The sequence below is a fragment of the Dendropsophus ebraccatus genome, chromosome 14, assembly GCF_027789765.1.
Source record: "Dendropsophus ebraccatus isolate aDenEbr1 chromosome 14, aDenEbr1.pat, whole genome shotgun sequence".
In the NCBI taxonomy this organism is placed as follows: Eukaryota; Metazoa; Chordata; class Amphibia; order Anura; family Hylidae; genus Dendropsophus; species Dendropsophus ebraccatus.
This window is the reverse complement of record NC_091467.1, coordinates 65,347,679-65,362,444: the sequence shown is the minus strand read 5'-3', so window position 1 is coordinate 65,362,444 and position 14,766 is coordinate 65,347,679. Positions and strand designations below refer to the sequence as shown.

Genomic DNA, 14,766 nt, shown 5'->3' with positions numbered 1-14,766 from the left:
TAACAGGACAGCATTGGGGGGGATTATTAATATGAGGATAGCATTGGGGGGGATTATTAATATGAGGATAGCATTGAGGGGATTATTAATATGAGGACAGCATTGGGGGGGATTATTAATATCAGGACAGCATTGGGGAGGATTATTGATATGAGGACAGCATGGGGGGATTATTATTATGAGGACAGCATGGGGGGGATTATTAATATCAGGACAGCATTGGGGGGATTATTAATATCAGGACAGCATTGGGGGGGATTATTAATATGAGGACAGCATTGGGGGGATTATTAATATCAGGACAGCATTGGGGGGATTATTAATATCAGGACAGCATTGGGGGGGATTATTAATATCAGGACAGCATTGGGGCGGATTATTAATATGAGGACAGCATTGGGGGGATTATTAATATCAGGACAGCATTGGGGGGATTATTAATATCAGGATAGCATTGGGGGGATTATTAATATGAGGACAGCATTGAGGCAGATTATTAATATCAGAACAGCATTGGGGGGATTATTAATATAAGGACAGCATTGGGGGGATTATTAATATGAGGACAGCACAGGGGGATTATTACTATGGGGACAGCACGGGGGGGGATTATTACTAAATTTGATGCAGCACGGCGAATTATTACTATGGGGACAGCACAGGTGGCATTATTACTATATGGGGGCACAGCAGGGGATGCTACATACAGGGGGCAACCCACATACCTACTCACTTTACTGCACATGACAATGACGTAGTCTTTGGGAGGCCGGCCGAACCGCTCGATCCGTCGCTAAAGCCGGCCCCCCTCTGCCGCGTCATAACTGTGCTCAGCCGCAATTGGCTGAGCACAGTTATGCTCAGCCAATCGCGGCTGAGCTGCTGATGACACGGCAGAGGGGGGCCGGCATGAGGGACGGATGGAGCGGTTCGGCCGTCCCCCTATGCCGCGTCATCAGCTGCTCAGCTGTGATTGGCTGAGCATAACTGTGCTCAGCCGATCGCGGCTGAGCAGCTGGTGACTTGGCAGAGGGGGGCGGGCCTCCTAAAGACGACGTCATTGTCACAAGATGGCGAACGGGGGTCGATACGAATGCGGTAAGTATAATGCACCACACTTCAGGGTCTAGCGTGGGTGGGGGGCAACACGGGGTAGGGGGCCATTCACTTACATAACATACTTTACAAAGTTGTATAACTTTGTAATGTGTGTTATTTTGTGAATAAATGTTTAGCGCCGCACTACCCCTTTAACTCCAGTCCAGTTCTTGAGTACAGCTCTCTGCATCTCTATGAGCAAGACAAGCTAGAAGAAAAAAAACTCCCATCCAGCAGCAGTACAACACCGAGGCCCACTTCAGGGGCATCGGTCTGTGCTACAAACTCCTTCTTGGAGTCAGGTGTCACCAGGAGCGGTGACCCACACAAGGCCGACTTCAAAGAGGAAAAAGCCTTTTGCGCTTGGTCATTCCAGTGTACCATCACTGAATTACATCCCTTCAAGAGCCCTGTCAATGGAGCTGCCAAATTAGTAAAATGGGGAATAAACCTCAATAATAGCCCACCATACCCAGGAACTATTTTACTTGCCAGGTAGTGACAGGCCTTGGCCAACCCTGTATCACCTCTACCTCATTAATCTGTGGTTTAATAACACAGCGCCCAATGACATAGCCTAAGTATCGTGCCTCTTCTTAGGGTCCTATAACACTGAGCGATTTTTAACGATTAACAACTAACGATAAACGATCGCAAACGAGATTGTTTATCGTTAACCTGAAATTGTTCACCATATTACACAGAGCGATAATCGTTAGTTACAATCGTTATTGCGATAGTTACTATGATAGTTTATTCCTTCTGATCCCAGCAAAACAATGGGCAATGTGCAATTAAGCTAAAAGATTAGTGAAAAAACGCGGAACTTGAGCGAACGAATGTGGAATTACAGCAAACGATTAACGATAATTTTAGGTCCAGATCTAAATGAACGATCAACAACATACGAATGATTTTTTGATCGTCGCCTGCAATTACACAGAACGATTATTGTTTAAATTTGAACGATATAACGATTTTTCGCACGATAATCGTCCCGTGTAATAGAGCCCTTAGTCTATGGCACACTTCATTGGGTTAGTAGTTAGTCCTCCCCCCCCCCCCCTAAGGAGTGAGTCTAGAACAGCCTGTACCATAGTTCAAAATATCATAGGATTAGATACACTTGCTTACTAACACAGTAACATGATAGACTTTGATATAATGTATAAATAGCATTATCAGTATTATAATAGGATTAGATGCATGACCTCAGGTGCTCAGTACTAGTTATCATAGGATTAGATACATGGGCATAGAGAAACGGTATCAAACATGATATGCTTAGCTACAATGGCCCAATAAACAGCATCATATATTCTAGGAACACGTCCTCAGCAGACAGTATCACACAGGACAGGCTTAGATACACTGGAGAAACTGCCCAATGCAGAATACTGCCCCTGCGGGTGATAAAAGGCTGTGACTGCAGTGCAGACAAGCCTGGGATCGGGGGCGTGTCCTGTGTACACCGCAGCCTGTGCTGCCAACTTCAAGATGGCCGCTCCAATGTGCTGTTACCATGGTGATTCTCTCATAGCTTATTGAATGAACTTACAGCCCTATTGCTTCCACAGGTGATTGATTCCCTCTTTAGTCTTTTATTATAACTTAGTATTCTAGATGGTGATGGCTCCTCTAAGAAGAAGCTGTGAATGAGGCCCTAGAGGTAAGAATACAGGGTCATAAAGGGGTCGGGAACCTGGAATTACCCTTTAAAAGAGCCCTGAATGGTGTTGATAGTGTGTGCGCTTGCTGAGGTATCTCCAGTTGTTTGATTTTTTTCCCTTGTCTAAAAGTTGGCATGGCGTCACCCCTGTCCCTCCCTCATGAACGTGCTGGGTCCCTCCATCCACTGACTACTGACCAGTGCCTTAGCGAGTGGTATCACACACAGTTGGGTTAGATACAGTACCCCTGCAGATGGTATCACACACAGTGGGATTAGATACAGTACCCCTGCAGATGGTATCACACACAGTGGGGTTAGATACACCAGCTCAGCGGACAGTATCAATCACAATAAGAATAAATACGAAAGCACTGCTGAAGGTATCATACGCATTGGCTTTAGATACCATGGCTCAGCAGATGGTATCACACATTAGATACAGATTTAGATACAGTATCACTTAGCATAGATACAGGGTTAATAGTATGAGCCATAATAGGATCGGAGACACAATCTCAGCAGCAGTATCACACAGCAGAGGCTGCGTTCAGAAGACTCGTTCAGAAGTTCTTTAACCCCAAATGGTGGCTTCACACGTAACGTATCCACAGCGGACTTCTCACTTTGAATTTTAATCGAAATCCGCTGAGCATACTTGCCCATGCACTTCAATGGGTTCACATACTCAGAGTATGTCAAACTCAGCGCCATTAACCCCTGCAGCCCGGCCCGGGAACATACTGTATCGGGTCACTGCTCCCGCTTGCTTTGGCGGCTCCCAGTGGTCAGCCAATCATTTTTTTCACCTACGTTATTATTTATATATACAAACATATATGAAATTATTTTTTTACGAAATTATTTTTTCACCTAAGGGGCTGTATGGGGCATCATTCTTTGCGCCATGATCACATGAGCAACATTGTAACCTTTTGGAGGATTCCTGTGTCTACATAATGCACTTTACGGTAAACGTGACATGATACTGTTATATAGTCTGAACACAAGGACATGTAAGCTTACACAGATTTTCTAATGTTTCATTATTTTTTTTATGAAATAATTTTTTTTCAAAAATAATTATTATAACAATTTCCCTATTGTGACTCTAATAGTTTTATTTTTTTGCTGATGGGGCTGTACGGGATGTCCTTTCTTGCACCACGATCTCTAGTTTTAATTAATACCATATTTGTGTAGATCAGATGTTTTAATTATGTTTTATTATTTTCTTTATATATAAAATGTAAGATCAGCAATTCTGGCACTTTTCCCCCAGCATTTTGCTTACGCTGTTTGCCGAACAGGATCACTGATTCACTTGTTCAGCGGGGGAGTGGTCTGGCGTCATGATGCAGTGCTGCGCCTCTAGAGCTTCTCTCCCTTGTTTCCTCTAATGCTGAGCTCCTGAGCCCTAATGGGGAATTCGATCGCTGATTGCTGGGATCTTCTTTCATGGATGGCGGAGTATGCCGTTGGAGTGTCGGAGGATGTGTGTTGTGAGGTTCTGGGGGGAGGAGGCGGGAAGGCAATTTTCTTGGTCAGGCTGGAGAGGCTCTGGTCTGCAATGGTGGAGGTTCCGGCTGTTTTCCTCTCTGCGGATGGAGCGGCAGGGGGTTGGTGGCCATAGTCCTCCGGGCTGGTCATGTGTCCAGATCATGGGGCAGGAGCAGGGAGTTGTTTGCTATAAAAAGTGGTCCCGGCGGGTAAAGAAGAGATCCCTCTGCCCACGTGGGACACCAGAGAACTGGCCCTGCTGCACTACAGCCATTACTGGAGGATCATCTAAGGTACTGTCTTGCCTTCCCTAGCTGGCGTCAATCTGTCCGCCTCATTGCTATGCCCTGAATCTGCTGTCCTCCCTATGACTTGTCTTTGATAACTGCAAGGCCACCCTGGCGTTATTAATGTTTACGTGATGATGCTCCAAGGGCAAGCCTCAAATTACGCTGACATTTCCAGCCGCGTAGAAACCACCAACAAAAAATCTTTACTTCGCTGGATGGGTTATGTATGAATGTTTACCTCTTCTCTATCTGTGCCTCTGATCTGCAGTTGCCTCCGGAGGGGGGTTATAGAGGAGAAGATCAGAGAGGAGAGGACTTATTCTTCCTGAGGTCGGTGAACTCTCCTTCTTGTAAAGGTACTCGTTTTCTTGTGACATTAAATGTACTCCTCCAGAGCCTCCCTTGAAAGGAATGCCCTGCAGTATAGATCTGCTCTTATAAAAACGTGGTCATATGTGTAACAATGATTCTCCCTCATGTTTAAATTCAAGGGGTCCCAGCCCCTTTAAGTCAGAGAACTCACACAAGGGAGAGCTCCTATTTCATCTACTTTGCCATCGAAGCTCAACTATTGTTATATTTTTATAGATCGGACAATTATGCACACTACAGTATATAAAAGATTTATTTATTTTTATATGTTTTATTTATATAACGGGATGGGGTGATTTTGATATTTATTGGGGAGGGGCTTTGGGGTATTTTTTAAAACCTTTTTACTTTTTCTTTTTGACACTCTTTAAGTCTCTCTAAGGGGCTTTTACATGCAAGCTTTAGATTGCATACACTGATCATTGCTATGCCATATCATAGAATTGATCAGTATTAGCTGCATTCTGCACATAGAGTCTGCCCGTGGCAGACTCTACAGGCAGAACGCTGGCGGGACCGCACGGAGGAAGGTAATGCGATCCTGGCCGGTAAGTAACAGGAGCTGCGTCTAAGGCGTTAATGACAGGCTGCAGCGCGATCAGTGCTTCCTTTCATTAACGGTGAGGGCTCGGCTACGGATTGCCCCCACCTGCTATGAAGCACGATCTGTTCCTTCACAGCGGGATATGCACTCTGGATGTACCTGTACGCCCAGGGTCATCTGGTGACAGGCGGAGAGGCGTTCAGATATGTCCAGGGTCGTCTAGGGGTTAAAACTTTTTATATTTTTTTATTTTACACTATTCTCCCCAGGGGACTATTACACTGCTACGTTAGATTACTTACAGGAGCGCAGCTGATAGCAGTCGTTCTCCACGCCGTATGAGCTCGCTTTATAGTACCGCTGGACTCACTAGCGTACTGGTACGTCATGGGTCCTTAAAGGGTTAAACTGCCTTCACACGATTTGTGCTCACTCTGTGAAGTGTGGACATCCATTCCCTGTCCTGGAGTGTTTCCTTGCACAATGTATCAATATCATGCCAGGAGTAGGGAAACATTCCAGTAATTGTTTCACAGAGCAAACACGGATTGTGTGAATGCAGACTTATGTGTGTGGGAATCTGCTGTACACTGACCCCACAGACTGTAATGCGCCTTAATACCAAACATGGAGGTTAACCAGGTGTCGGTCTAGTCGTCTTTTTAGTGGCCGCGCTGTATAATGTGCTTCATCTGCTCCAGGTACTGCAGCTCATCATGCAGGGGGTCCTGTGGCTGCAGTTGCTACTGCCCACTGTTTTCACCCCAAGTAAAGGACGGTCAGCTGTGTGCCCAGCAGAGCCTTCCCACCTACCCCTGCTGCTGGGTGCGGGTATGGGCATCTCTGCTACAACTATAGAGCCACCTGACAGCAGTATCAGAGATCTCCTGCACCAGATATGAGGCTCTCCTCTGTACTTACACCATGGCGCACATCACAACTATCAATACACATCACAAGGCCTGATGATCCTGCTGACATCAGTAGGGATGGGTGACTCTTTACTATTGTTTATGGGACCTTTATTTGGATTACCTACAAGAGGGCTTCCCACTGAGGGATAACTCACAGAGAAGATACCAACATGGGGTGATGGCAACTGGCAAGGGGACTATCTACAGCTACAGGGGGATGGTGACATGGGAGGATTACCTAAATTGGAGATATTATTTACTAGGGGAAAGGGAGACTAACACAGGGACTACCTACATGGAAGCACAGAGTTGGCCTAACTACTATATGGGAGCACAGAGGGGGCTTTACCAAATGTAGGAAGTGATGTCAGGTGTCCCTCTGCTCTACATAGATTGGCCATCTTATCCAGCAGAAAGTTTTCTCCTCAGATCCTGTGACTTGTGACCAGAGTCTTCTGCTTTTCTTTAGCCAATGTTTTGTTAACTCCTTCTGTGCTGCTGTCCTGTTGCCCTGTAGCCTTTCTTCTATTGGCTGCTTCTATATGAGGCCATCTCTGGCCGCTATAAATGATATTTCTCTCATTATCTGTCCGAGTTTCTACGTGTCTTGTCTTGCATTTACCTTGATAGTGTGTGTGTAATCTACAGAACGCTTTGTTCCTGGACTCTGTATTGCCTTGTTTTCCAAAATGTTTTATTCAATTTTTAGTTTTTCCGCAAACAATTGCACATATAAGAACATTGAATTTACAAAGTTGCCCATAATCGGCAATGTATAAACAAACATCAAATAAAACATCGACCAGATCAGAATGGTGTCTGTCATTATTTCTATATAAGGCGAACCATACATGACTTATTTCCAGTCCATAGTCAAGTGGCCACCACAATGGGCAGACTCAACCAATGTCTGCCAACTTCAACTGGACAGAGACCCCGGAGACCAACATCCGGTGGGACCGGGGCCAGAGTAACAAAAGAAGAGAAACAGAAAAGAAGAAGAGAGAAAAGACGGAGAATGGGAGTGAGGAAAAGAGACTAGGGGAGAGAGGGGAAAGGAGGTAGTATAAAGCCCTCGCACCGCCCAGGCCCGTACATCAGCAGGGGAATCCAAGGCCGACAACTCTACATACAGGATGATACATAAGAAATCCAGGGCTGCCAAACCCTTTGAAATTTTTCTTCCCTATCATGGAGAAGAGCATGCAGCCGATCATTGACCATAATCCAGTTAAGTTTAACTTTTACCAACTCCAGGGGAACAGCCCCTTTTTTCCAGGAGGTGGCAATCGCTATCTTAGCCGCTAGAAACAGGAACGAGGCAAACTGTTGTACAGCCTTGGAGGCTTTACATTTAGCAGGGCATAAGAGGGAGACATGCGCACATTACAGTGCGTCAATGAGAATAATAAATTGAAGATTCTCCTCCAAAACCTTTTAACCTTTGGACAATCCCACCAAATATGGCTCATGGTCCCTGTGCCACCACACTGTCTAAAACAGAGCGGAGAGTAGTTAGGAACCATTTTAGCAATACAAGCCGGGACCAAGTACCAACGGAGCAGGACTTTATAATTGGCCTCCACCAGAGCCACATTAATGGAGACTTTAGCAGTATTGGATGCTATATCTTGCCATTCCCGAGTGGAATAGGAAAGAGCCAAATCCCTTTCCCACTGCACCATGTAACTTAATTTATCTGGAGGTGTGGTGAAATGAGCATACAACAGTGACAGCACATGTTTCCCCAACGGGGAATTAATGCATAAACCTTCAAAAAACGTAGTCACAGTTACATCCGTACATCTATCTTTCCAGGCATTTAGAAAGTGAACAATCTGATTATATCTAAAATATTCAGCTTCAGGCAATTTGTGAATCGTTACAAAGAAATCTCTAGGGCGAATGCCCAGCCTATAAAAAAAGTTGCCAATCCTGTATAGGCCTTTATCAGACCACCATTTAAAGACAGAGGAGCGTGAGCCAGGGGCAAATTCAGGGTTGGCAAAAAGTGGAGCGGCCGGAGTGTGATCCGATCCCAAAGCAAAAGATCGATTAAGCCGATCCCACAGGGCCAGCATAGAAGAGAGGAGTGGGCACAAAATCGGTGGGCGTTTCTTCATAGAAAGCCAAGGTAATAAATCCAGCGGAAAGGCCGGGCAAGCAAATTGTTCTATGGGAACCCAACCGGGACAGGCAGAGGTACGATGTAAAGAAACGATTGGGGCCAGGCGGGCAGCGTAGTAGTATTTAGTTATGTTAGGCAGACCTAGGCCTCCATTAGTCCGGCTAGAGTACAGTGTGCCTTGAGGCACACGACAACGGCGGGGACCCCATATAAAAGCCAAAATCTCCTTTTGCAGACCCCGGAGAAAGGCAAGGGGGACATCCACGGGGACTGTACGGAATAAGTATAGTAATTTGGGTAGCAGGGTCATCTTTACGGCCGCAATGCCGCCTAACCATGAGAGATTAAGAGTGGACCAAAGTTTCAAGTCATCATTCAGTTTCCTCCGTAGAGGGACAAAGTTAGATGAAAAGAGGGAAGGAAGAGAGAGGGTAAGAGCAATTCCAAGATAATTCAATTTATCTTCTCTCCAACGCATCTCAAAATTTAACTGGATCAATTTAGCGGCAGCGTGGGGAATATTTATATTCAAAATTTCTGACTTACTATGGTTTACCCCCAAACCCGATACTTTAGCAAACTTATCTAGCAAACTGTAGACATTTGGAAGAGAGGTCAAGGGGGAAGTCAATAATAACAGAATATCGTCCGCATAAAGCGCACATTTATGTTGTTCACCGTTCACCTCTATTCCTCTAATGCTCCCATGCGCCCTAATCAGGCGCGCCAAGGGCTCTATTGCAAGAATGAACAAGACCGGAGACAAAGGACACCCTTGTCTAGTTCCGCATTCTACCGCTATGGCAGGGGAAAGATGGCCCTTAATGTTAACTCGAGCTGTTGGGTGGGAATACAGACCTCGCAAGAGAGTTAAAAAATTAGGGCCAAAGCCCCATTTGTCCAGGATATAGAACAAATAATCCCAATCTAGGGAATCAAAAGCCTTACGCAAGTCTAACGACAAACATAAAGCTTGTTTGGAGGAGGTTGGAGCCCATTGTGATTGCACCAGGGATATAAGATCTAGCACCCTCCTTGTTTGATCCGCCGCCTGCCTATTAGGAACAAAGCCCACTTGATCTACGTGGATATATTGTTCTATAAAGGAGTTAAGGCGCGAGGCCATAATTTTAGTGAGAATTTTAACGTCAACATTAATAAGAGATATAGGCCTATAATTTTCACAAAATAAATGATCTTTATCGGGCTTGGGGATTACTGAAATATAAGCTTTAAGAGAGTCAGGACATAGCCCCGAACCCTCCCTCAAAGAATTAAACAATAAAACTAAATGCGGGGCTAGAAGGTCCATAAATTTTTTATAGTAAAAGCTGGAGAAGCCATCAGGCCCTGGTGCGGAGCCGCGTTTAAGCCCCTTAATGGCGCTCTTGACCTCCTCCAGTGAGACCGGGCTTTCCATTAAGTCTATGTGTGCTGTTGCTAAAGTGGGCAAGTCCAAGTCTGCGAATAAAGAGTGTGCCAATGATGTTGGGAAGTTACCCTCCGGTTTATATAGTTTAGAATAGAATCCATGAAAGGCCTCTAAGACTGAAGGGGGATGTTGTGAAACGGTACCATTAGGGAGCTTCACAGTTGGAATTGCCGTATGTCGAAACTTCGGAGACAAACGTTTAGCTAGGAGGGACCCAAGCTTATCCCCTTGGCTAAAAAATCTATATTGTGTCCACCGTAAGCTGCGCTCTGCCACCGAGGTCAAACAAATATTCAGTTCAGTCCTTGTCATTTCTACTTTAGATAAAAGCCCAGGGCTCGGGTTTCTTTTATGGAGGGCACTTAATCGCTCATATTCTGTAGTTTTTAACTTTAGAGTAGCGTCCCTCTCTTTTTTGAGTCTAGAAGCTAATTTAATTAAAGTACCCCTAATCGTGGCCTTATGGGCCTCCCAATTAACCGCAGGCGAAGTATCGTGCGGCAAATTAACAGCAAAAACATTTTGAAGACCGGCAAGAACCTCAGCACAAGCAATCGGATTAGTCAATAAGGTCTCATTTAATCTCCAAGGCAAAAAAGGAGGGGCAATCCAGAAAGAACCCAGCACCACTGATACCGGGTCATGATCAGACCAAGGTATAGGGGAGATATTAGCCTTAGAGAGATTAAAGGAGAGCTGCGAGGAGAGAAGAACGTGGTCTATGCGAGAATAGGAGGAGTGAGCTACAGAGAAATATGAATAATCTTTGGTAGTAGGGTTCGCTGCCCGCCAGGCATCAACCAGATCATAAGAATGGAATAATTGTGCCAAAAGAAGGCCTTGTTTGGATGGAGCTCTGGACTTGGACAGCTCTCCAGGTTTTTTATCCAGAGAAGCGTCCAAAGCCAGATTGGAATCACCCGCCAAAATCAAGCGGCCCTCAAAGTGGGGTGCAAGCAATTTTAGCATATTTTGAAAAAATTGTACCTGTCCCGTGTTAGGTGCATAATAGGATAAAAAAGAAACTGGGGAACCTTGTAGAGTACCTGTCAATAACAGGTAACGTCCGTCCGGGTCACTATAAGAATTGGACAACGTGAAATCAACCGATCTGGAAAAAAAAGATGCCCACTCCTCTCTTCTTTTCTTCCGCTAAAGCTAGAAAGAACACAGGATAATGGTTATGCATAAATTTTGGTGCAGAATGCTTAGAAAAATGAAGTTCCTGCAAAAAAACAACATCAGCCTTCATTGAACGATACAACTGAAAAGCTTTCTTCCTTTTAGTGGGACTATTCAAGCCCTGGACATTATGCGTTACCACCTTGAGATCAGATCTATTTGACGCCATCATGCATGGACTTCATCACTCTGAGAAACAAGCACAGGGGGAGGGAGGGACAGAGGGACAAGTAATAGGGAAAAGAACAGGAAGGGGACAGAGAAGTAGAAGAAGAAAAAAGAAGAAAACCTACAAGGGACCAGGGTCCCCAAAATAGGACCGTAAGAGGTCGCCACCCCATAATTAGGGAAGCGAGCTCCGAGGGTCAAGGAGAGCACAAGGGCAAAACCCCGTCAGTCCACGGCAGCTGATTAAGGGTCAGGCTCCCAATATGAAACCAAAAATATAAAACAAACCAAAAACTCAACAATATTAGCAAGAATACCGTGGTGACGGTAACAGTCTAGTGCATATCTCACACCAGAGTACAAGGACAGAACATGACCAAACGGCAAGTAGGCCATCACTTCCGCGGTGATCTTGAGCTCCTTTTCCACAGTGGGGAGAGAGGCGGTCTCCTCCTCCAATCACCATCCGACGGAGATCTTGACGGGGAGCCCTCAGGCTCTCTTGTCAGCAGCCCCAAAGAAATGAAGGTCGACTCTCCCTCTTGTAAGGACGTGAAGCTGTGAGGCCGATTCTTGTAAGTAAAGACTAAACGGAAGGGGAATGCCCATCTGTAACGAATCTCCTTCCTCTGTAAAATTTGCAACAGCGGTTTCAGCGTGCGTCGCTTTAGGATCGTGCTGGGAGCCAGGTCAGCATAGATCTGAATAGGTGTTTCACGGAGCATCAACTCAGGGTTATCTCGCGCAGCTCTCAACAGTTTTTCTTTAGCCATATAATAATGAGGCTTGACCACCACATCCCTTGGCAGGCCGTCAGCCCTGGGCGCCGTCAGGGCCCGATGAACTCTGTCCAGATCATAATAGCGGTCAGGGAGATCAGGAATGAGAAAATGAAACTGTTCTTTAACCGCCTCCTCTAAATCCGTGATATTCTCAGGAAGGCCTCTTATACGGAAATTTTCACGGCGCGACCTATTTTCAAGGTCTTCTATTTTTGCATGCGCAACATCAAGTTGATCATATAGCTCCCCCATGCAGGAAGAGTGCTGGTTAACTGTGCTCACAGTAGCATCTATTTTAGATTCCATAGCATCCAGCCTCACCCCCAGTTCTTGAAAGTCAGATTTCAAGTCAGCAGTAATTTTAGAGCAGGCTTTCCCCAATTCTTGTTGGGGGCTAGGTTCAGACGCTGTAACTGTGCGGCTGTATTTTTTATGCGGCTGTAAATGTGCGGGTGAAACTGCGACCGTGGGAAAAAATAGACATGCGGCTCAAAACATACGGTCATTTACTTGGAAATCTGGTTCAACTAAAAATAACAAATAAAATCTTAAGAAAGTGATGCAAACACCTCTGGATGCATCTGGGAAAGCAGGGAACACAGTTTACATGAATCGCTATTACAGGGGTTTGCGATCCTCTGCACTATAGCCGATGCCTCTCATGGTTAATATATTGAATTAATAAAACACATTTTCTTTGTAATAAAGTCCCTTTCATTGTTCAATAATTAAATGTAAACGATTTCATCATTTTGCAATTAAATATACTGTTAAAATAAATATATATATAAATAAATGTATATTTATATATATATTTATTTTTTGACAGTATATTGAATTGCACAATGATGGATTCGTTAGAATTAAATTATTGAACAAAGAAACTGTATTTTTTTCAACGAAAATGTGTTTTATTAATTAAATATTAATTAGTACAGGAAGCTCCATAAGCCGTTAATTCATATTCCCGGCAATAGAGCTTTCTGTACTAATCATCACTTTACTTTAATTAAAACATCAAATGTTTCTTCTAATTATGTTATCATAATAGCATTATTAGAAGTAACATTTAGAATTATATGTGCGCTCAGCTGATTCGCTGTTCGGCTGAGCGCACATATAATGAGCCGGTCCGCAGTACAGTCACTTCATTGTGCTGCGGACCAGCGAAGAGGACACATAGGGGTGAGTATAGAGCTCTCCCCACCCCCTCCCCAGCACTGCACCCCTCCCAGCAAGGAAGGGGGGGTCACTTAACCCCTTCCTTGCTGGGATGGGTGCAGTCTGGCATCAGTCTGGCCCCCAAGGGGTTAAGGGGGATGCAATACATCCTCCCTTAACGCCTTGGGGGCCAGAGTGTAAGCAGCGATCTGTAAAGATGCGGCATACTGTAAGGAGCACAACACCGCTCACAATGATGGGTGTTGTGCTCCTGTTTGTGTTTTTTTTGTGTGTTTCTCCCTTTTTGTTTTTCAGATATCGGTATCCTGGGGATTACGTCGGATTCCATGGACTATGTCGATGACCAGCGGTTGTTGTTTTAATTTTTTTAATAAAATGGTCAATGAGGGGTGTGGGGGTGTTTTTATTTGAATAAAAAATTTTTTAACTTGTGTCTTGTCTTTATTTCTTTACTTTATAGACTTAGTAGTGGAAGCCGTCTAATAGACGGAATCCATTACTAAGTCGGGGCCTAGTGTTAGCCGGTATAAAATGGCTAACACTAACCCCCTATTATTACCCCAGTACCCAATGCCACCAGGGGTACTGGGAAGAGCCGGGTGCCAGTGGTCCCGGAGCGTCAAAATTGGCGCTCCTGGACCGGGCGGCAGCAGGCTGGTAAGATTTAGGCTGGGGTGGGCCTAAACCAATGGCTCTTCCCACCCTGGTGTTACCAGGCTGCTGTCGTTTGGTTTTTAACCCGGCTGGTTATAAAAATAGGGGGGACCCTATGCGTTTTTTTTTAATTATTTATTTATTTTAAAAAAAAAACCGCATAGGGTCCCCCCTATTTTTATAACCAGCCGGGTTAAAAACCAAACAACAGCAGCCTGGTAACACCAGGGTGGGAAGAGCCATTGGTGTTTAGGCCCTCCCCAGCCTAAATCTTACCAGCCTGCTGCCGCCCGGTCCAGGAGCGCCAATTTTGACGCTCCAGGACCACGGGCACCTGGCTCTTCCCAGTACCCCTGGTGGCATTGGGTACTGGGGTAATAATAGGGGGTTAGTGTTAGCCATTTTATACCGGCTAACACTAGGCCCCAACTTAGTAATGGATTCCGTCTACTAAGTCTATAAAGTAAAGAAATAAAGACAAGACACAAGTTTAAATTTTTTTTTATTCAAATAAAAACACCCCCACACCCCTCATTGACCATTTTATTAAAAAAATTAAAACAACAACAGCTGGTCATCGACGTAGACCATGGAATCCGACGTAATCCCCAGGATACCGATATCTGAAAAACAAAAAGGGAGAAACACACAAAAAAAAACACAAACAGGAGCACAACACCCATCATTGTGAGCGGTGTTGTGCTCCTTACAGTATGCAGCATCTTTACAGATCGCTGCTTACAGTCTGGCCCCCAAGGGGGTTAAGGGGGATGCAATACATCCTCCCTTAACCCCTTGGGGGCCAGACTGATGCCAGACTGCACCCATCCCAGCAAGGAAGGGGTTAAGTG

At 45.0% G+C, this 14,766-nt stretch overlaps 1 pseudogene; it reads left to right on the top strand.

Annotated features, from left to right (window-relative positions):
* The first annotated feature begins 2,633 nt into the window (after positions 1-2,633).
* The window catches only part of LOC138772476 (zinc finger protein 585A-like), a 140,066-nt pseudogene continuing 127,933 nt past the window's right edge, over positions 2,634-14,766 (top strand).